Source organism: Ascaphus truei, chromosome 2 (assembly GCF_040206685.1).
Source record: "Ascaphus truei isolate aAscTru1 chromosome 2, aAscTru1.hap1, whole genome shotgun sequence".
Lineage (NCBI taxonomy): Eukaryota > Metazoa > Chordata > Amphibia > Anura > Ascaphidae > Ascaphus > Ascaphus truei.
The window spans coordinates 476,112,462-476,120,129 of NC_134484.1; the positions used below are offsets into that span (position 1 = coordinate 476,112,462).

A 7,668-nucleotide genomic window follows, 5' to 3' on the forward strand; every position below is an offset into this window, starting at 1 on the left:
CCCCCAAATCTTGCCTGCACGTCGGGGTGAATTACTGAACTACCGGTAACTTTGTCCCCCGAACTCCTGCAAACATGATAAATACATTTTCACCCAAATATCCCACCTAAAGCTCCCACTCCTGAAGTTTCATGTTTATTGGGGACAGGGAACAGGTAAAGCCCCAAACAGATCAGATTTTTTCTATACATTACATTGTACTTCCATAGCACCACATCTTTATGTACAGATGCGCACCCCCAAATCATACACTATTTGGGGTCAGCAACACTTGACAGTTTTTAACCCTATTATCCCCCCAACATCCACCCTTAATAGTTCTGTTCTCAAATTCCCTATACTGCACCTATTTCCTAACAGGCGTTTTAACCACACCTAGCATCCCTAGCTTCTAATCCTGCAGGGGACAGTATAATGAGAACATGGGTATAAGGAAACTCATGGTATTACAATTCTGAACCCAAGAGCTGGCACTCTCAGCTCTTGAAACACGTTTATTAGGGGCAGCCAGCCGTGCATCTCCTTTATTATGAAGGCTGGCTATCCTCTACCATCACACTCTCTCTGTCAAACTGTCCCCATGCCTGTCTGCCAGACCCACAATTTTATTACTGCAGTATTACTACAGTATGTTACCGGTATCTTGCCCAACTCTACTATGAACAATCAAATGTTTTATCTCATGTATGAATCCTCTTTTGTGTAAGGAGGCTGATCATCTGTGAAAAGCTTTCCCCACACTATGTACATGGAAATGGGTTCTCCTGTGTATGAATCCTGTTGTGTGAGGAGGTGGCTCATTTGAGAAAAGCTTTCCCCACACTATGCACATCTGAATGGTTTCTCCCCTGTATGAATCATTTGATGTGAAAGGAGACAGCTCTTATTACTGTACTGTTTCCCACACTGTACATGTGAATGGTTTATCCCCTGAATGAATCCTCTGGTGCCTGAGGAGGTTGCTCTTCCTACTGAATGGTTTCCCACACACTGTACATGTGAATGGTTTCTCCCCTGAATGAATTATCTTGTGTCTGAGGAGGTTGCTCTCAAAAATGAATCGTTTCCCACACACTGTGCATGTGATATGTTTCTCCCCTGTATGAATCATCTGGTGTGTGAGAAGGCTGCTTAGTTCTGAATTGTTTCCCACACACTGTACATGGGAATGGTTTCTCCCCTGTATTAATCATCTGGTGTTTGAGGAGGTTGTTCTGAATACTGAATTGTTTCCCACACTCTGTACATGGGAATGGTTTCTCCACTGTGTGAACACGCTCATGGTCGAGGAGGGTATTTTTCTGAGAAAAAAGCTTTTACCACAGACTGTACATGGCAATTGTTTCTCCACTGTGTGAACACGCTTATGGTCGAGGAGGGTATTTTTCTGAGAAAAGCTTTTACCACAGACTGTACATGGGAATGTTTTCTCTCCTGTATGAATCTTCTGGTGATTAAGGAGGATCCTTTTAGTACTTAACCGTTTCCCGCACACTGTACAAGTAAAAGGATTCTCCACGGTCTGAATCTTTTGGTGTGAAAGGAGTTTCCTCTTCAGTGAGAAACTGCTCCCATCATCTGTACATGTAAAGGTTTGCTCTCTAGTGGGAATACAAAGGTGTGTGAGCAGGTCCCTGTCCAATGAAAAGCTTTTGCCATACTCACAACAGAGAAAAGGCTGAGCATCACGGAATCTTCTTAAATCTCTCTCATACCTTTTGCTAGATCCATATTTAGAGTCCGTCTGTGCTGTACAAGGTCTGTAAAGTCACCATCATGTGGCACTAGTTCCTTGTATGTGTCTAAAATGTGGCAGGAATCATTGTTTTTTGGCACATCTGGGTTGCGAGGAGTCAGACAGCTTCTGGATGTATCAGAGCTCAAGTTCTGTTCCTCATTCAGGCCGTTCTCTAACAGAAGTAAACAAAAAAGACAGAACAATTTTTTTCAATCTGTAAATCAAATTACTGAAAGCAAATTACAAATCCAAAAACACTGAAGAATTTACTTTACCAATACTTAATTAACAAAATGTTCTCTTCACCCAGGGTTTTAAAATTGTGGCACATGGACATCCAGTGGCCCCTAATGACTTTGGTGGTGGTCCCGAAGGCCTGAAATGTATTTGTAGAAGCTTTCACAGTTAAATTATTTTGATACATACAATATATATATATATATATACACATATATAATTATTAACATTGAAAATGTCCATGAGATGTAAAGTAAAGGAACTCCTGGTTTATTGTACATATAATTTCCCAAGCACGCTGCCTTGGTGTAATATTTGACTCCTCTCTTTCCTTCTCCTCTCACATTCAGGCTGTTGTTAAATCTGGCAGATTTTCCCTATGCAACATTTCCACAGTCTGCCCTCTCCCAAAACTCTCCTGCATACCCTCATGTCCCAACTATGGAGACTTTCTCCTCTCTGGCCTTCCCTTCTCCCAATGCCACTCGACAAACTATTCAAAATGCCGTTACTAGAATTCTCTCAATCATTTTGGTCCATTTCTAAACCTCTTCTCATGAGATCCTCTCAGTTTCTCCCCATCAAACACTGTATGCTTAGCAGATTCTCGTTCTCTCTATATTCTACTATCCACTCTTACATTTCAGCTCTTATCTCCTTCTATACCCCTTCTAGCTCTTTTGAGGGCTGTCTCCTCTATTCCATTTGTCTCTACAATACTCTCACACCTAAAATGTGTCTCCTTGCTGTGCAACTCCCTCCCCCTCAGTCTTCACCAATACACATCCCTACCAATCTTCAAGTAATTTCCAATATGACAAAAATACATATAGGGTTAAACTAAATTACCCTTTTTTCAAGAATGTGTGTGTATATATATATATATATATTTTGCAAGAGAAAAAGAAAGGACCCCGCATCCACAAGACAAATAAACACAGCTAAATACCGACACTGGATAAATCCAAAATACAGTGATGTGTCGGTGGTGCTATGAGGGCAGTTAGATAGGATGAGAGAGAAAAGAAGGCCCTGAAAAAGCACTCTAGTATGTGTTAAAGTACAAATCACATAATATTTATTGATGTATTGTCACAGAACAAAAATGGTTAAAACAAAGCACAGAAATGGTTAAAATACAGCATGGATCCCCTGTTCATTACAAGGCTAGACACATCCTCCAAAAAGATGCCCAAAATATACTCAGATAGTATTCTGAGGTACCTGACAAGGTAAACCTGGTGTGACACTCAACTGATTAAATAATCGCGGCTAGGGCTATGCGATCATCAGCAAGAAATCAAATATGACTACTATCCCCTGCAGTATAGGGTTTGTCTATGGCGACAAAAAGTAGCATGTGAGTAACAGCAGAGATACACAATATACAGCCTGCAAAGCACAGCTACAGGCTTACATGTAATGTAAGGGGATGCATGCTGTATTTTAACCATTTCTGTGCTTTTTTTTAACCATTTTTGTTCTGTGACAATACATCAATAAATATTATGTGATTTGTACTTTAACACATACTAGAGTGCTTTTTCAGGGCCTTCTTTTCTCTCTCATTATATATATATATCTAATATATATATATATATATATATATATATATAATATATATATATATATATATATGTGTGTGTGTGTATATACCGTATATATATTCTTGGAAAAGGGGTCATTTAGTTTAACCCTTTGGCCAAAGCATTATAAGCCTGCGATGCCACTTCAAGACACCTGTATAATTACAGGAAGAATGATCTGCATTGGATCTGTCACAAACAGCTGCATGAAAAGACCTGTAGATATTGAAAGTGGGGAGGGGCGAGCTTAAAACCTGGGGAGGGGCCACTAACCTCCAAAACAGCTGAGACCAGCTGGACAAAGTTAATAAACACACAGATAACAAGTAAGCTCATATAAACCCCCCAAATTACCACAATATATATATATGTATATAAGTGTCAAAAGGAGTGCTACGGAGCGTGGCACTGTGTACTACAAAAAACAAAACACAAAGAGAGCCCAGAGCTACTTCCAACATGACAAAAATTGTCAGGTTGAAAGTAGCTCTGGGCTCCCTTTGTGTTTTGTTTTTTGTAGTACACAGTGCCACGCTCAGTATCCCTCCTTTTGACATATATATATATATATATATATATATATAACACAAGAAAAAATATCCCAACGGAGCACACGGGTGTACCAAAATATATCAATATATCAATTCAAATTTATTTTAATTTCACATAGTATAAAAGAACAATACAACAATGACATGGACACCCTGCACGAATCATGACAAATCAGAGAGGCTATATCCAAATTGGACCCAAAAATATGGTAGCACATCACAAACAGCATAGGGTATATATATCTATATGAAAAACCCCAAATGGTGTGACACCTGTGTATATCTGGAAAAAGTACCCACATAGGCAAACACTGGGTAATCACTATGACTGCTAATTTACACCATACAGCAGAGTGTGAGGGAAAGTGAAGGGAAGTAAAGCAAGCAGTTTTGCTGATGAAAAAATATATAACCCACTATCACCTATATACAGCAAATACTACAGAGGTACAGTTGTACTGTACATAGAATCATACTGACTGGCATGTGCCAGGAGATAATGACCTCAAGCTCAATCACTGTGGAAAACTAAGCAGTCATGATATTAACAGACTCACGTAAGATGGTAAGGAGTCAGTGCAACAAATAGGCAGAATCAAAGTACAGCATGTAGCGTGTATAGAAAAACCAGAGCCTGCAAATAGTAATAGTGCATCCTAGCAGAAATGGATGTGCATAGCGTCAGTCAGGGTAAGTATATCTACGTGCTCTCCATGAAGGAGAGAGTCAGGGTGTCCTGCCACAGGCTCCCACAACTACGCGTTTCGACTTGCGTCTTTCTCTGGGAGTGCATGCGGTATCAAGTTCCCCTTTTTCCTCATGATATATATATTTTTTTTTTTGTGGTAATTTTGGGGGTTCATATGAGCTTACTCGGTATCTGTGTGCTCAATCTTCAAGTAATGCCTGAACTCTCATCTCTTCAATGAATCATTTGCTTAGTTTGGGCCTCTGGCTAGTCCAGTGTTTCCCAACCAGGGTTCTGTGGGATTTCCCCTATTTCCCAGAGCAGGGCTGTTAGGGGGCTGGGGAGTTTCCTCTATCCTTATTGGCTGCTGCAGGGTAATGCAGCCAATCAGGAGGTGGTGTGATGAGCCTGAGGGGTGTGGCCAAGCACAGGGGGAAGCAGCATGGACAGGAGAAAAGAGGTGAGGCTGTGTTTGTGTGTGTGTCCTTTGTGTATTTGTTCTGTTTGGGGGGTGGTGTGTGTTTTGGTTTCTGTTACTGTCCTGTTGTGTGTGTGTGTGTGTGTGTGTGTGTTTGTTTTCTCTCACTCTATGCCCCTGTGACTCTCTCACTCTGTGCCCCCCTGTGATTCTCTCACTCTATGCCCCCCTGTGACTGACTCACTCTATGCCCCCCTGTGACTCTCTCTCTGTGCCCCCCTGTGACTCTCTCACTGTGCCCCTGTGACTCTCTCACTCTGTGCCCCCCTGTGACTTGATATGATTTTAGCCAAAAGGACAGCAGACTCTATGGCTGCATCTTCCCTGGCTAACTCATTGCCACCAGCAGGGCCAGCTCCACCAAGTCTGGAAACAACAAAAGGTGTCCCTGCAGGGTGCCCTTTGTAGTCCAGACCTGGCCATTTGCCCTTTCCTCGCCCACCAAACGATTTCACACCAACATCCGCTCCCCTTTGAACTACAGACCCTATGCAGACTTACTGGCAACTTAACTAGAGGCCCAGGCAAGCTGCATAGAGCCTTGTAAGAAATGTATCAAACGTGATAAAAAAAATATAGTTTAATACATTGGGGACATCGGAGAGACTCATGACTGTAAGGGCTTAGGACTGAGATATCAGGGCTCGAAACTCTGGAGTCTGGGGGATGCTGGACAGCCCCGGTGCAATTCTACTCACGTACCGGCAAATAGTGCCCGCACGCCGGGTAGAATGAAGGTACCACCGGTAGCTCCGGACCCCGAACTCCTGCAAACAAAAGAATTGCATTCTTACCCAAATATCCCACCTAAAACTTACATACAGCAAGTTTCATGAGTTTGGAGTAAAGGGAACATGGATAGTGGAAAAGCAGGGACACTTTAACTTTACATGTACCATGGCCCCTTATAGTGCTGGGTAGCTGCCAGGGACCCACCGGACCCAAGGGCAACAGAGGGCTTAACCTTTATTATGAAGCCTGGTTACTCTTGCCCATCACACCTTTCCCATTAAGACGAAGGCTCTGGGGGTGACCACCCCATCCGGTGGTTCCTCAAGCCTGGACGCTCTGGAGGTATGTTGGTCACTGGGAATGTCCTGTCCGGAGAGTCCATCAGCATTGCTATGCTAACTGCCCTTCTTATGCTGAATTGTGAAATCCAGCATAGCAATTTCCCGTTCTCCCCCGACACCCTCTGTAGCCAACTCAGTGGATTGTGATCTGTGATAACTGTGAAAGCCCTGCCATACAGTTAGGGCTGGAGCTTCTTGAGTGTCCACACAATTGCAAGGCACTACTATTCAATGCTGGCATAAGCAACTTCCCGAGGCAGCAGCTTACGACTCAGGTAGACGAACGGGTGTCCTCCCCCATCCTTGCCTACCTGGCTCAGTACAGCGCCGACACCATAGTCCAAGGCATCGGTCTGTACCTGGAATCGTTTGCTGTAGTCGGGTGCTGCCAGGATGGGAGCACAAGCCCAGGCAGATTTAAGAGCCCGGAATGTGTCTTCGCAAGCAGACCAGACAACCAGAACTGGGCGTTTCTTCTGGGTTAAGTCAGTCAGGGGTTTGGCCAGGGCGCTGTACTTTCTGAAGTAGCCAGCGGTACCTAAGAAAGCCATAACTTGCTTCTTTGTTAGGGGCACTGGCCACTCGATGCCCTCCCCCTACTCTATGCCTGAGGTACAGTACTGTCTTGCCTTCAAATACTTTCTGGGCAAGCTACCCATCTATCTGAACAAGCTCCTCATCCCTACCACATGCAGCACTTATCTGCGATCTGACTCCAAAAGACTGCTCATGGTCCCAAGGTTCAGCGAAGTATCCGGCCGCTCCTCCTCCTCTTACCGTGAACCCAAAAACTGGAACAATCTACCGGAGACTCACAGCCGCCACCAGTCAAAGTTCTTTCAAGACTAAAGCTGTCTCACATTTTAATCTGGTCTGTAACTGTCACATACGCCTATAATATATATTATCTCTAACTGTGCATGCAATGTCTTGTATATAATGTATACCCTGTTCACTTATATAACTACATTTGTAACCATGCATTTGTCATCTTAAGTCTATGCCCAGGACACAGGGCTGTTTCAAGACCTTCGTAGGCTCTAGGCACTTATTTCTAGAGGCCTGTGTGCCCGATATTTTGACTCATTTTTATGCTAATTTCATAGTTTGCTTGTATCTTTCGATACTAGCAATATTTGGCATAGATACTTTTGTTTCGATATTTAAAGGTATTGATACTTCGAAGGCATTTTAAATTAAAATTTGCTGTTTTCTCTTATTTTGTGATTTTTTGTTAGGTATTTTTTCCAAGTGAAATATTGTAGGCCCTAAAAGGTTCATAGGCCCTAGGCACTGTGACTAGTCGGCCTAATGTAT

At 42.8% G+C, this 7,668-nt stretch overlaps 1 protein-coding gene across 1 annotated transcript in view; it reads right to left on the reverse strand.

The window, feature by feature from the left end:
• LOC142488299 (uncharacterized) overlaps positions 1–7,668 on the reverse strand; it is a 213,635-nt gene that overhangs the window by 125,454 nt on the left and 80,513 nt on the right. The window lies entirely within an intron of this gene.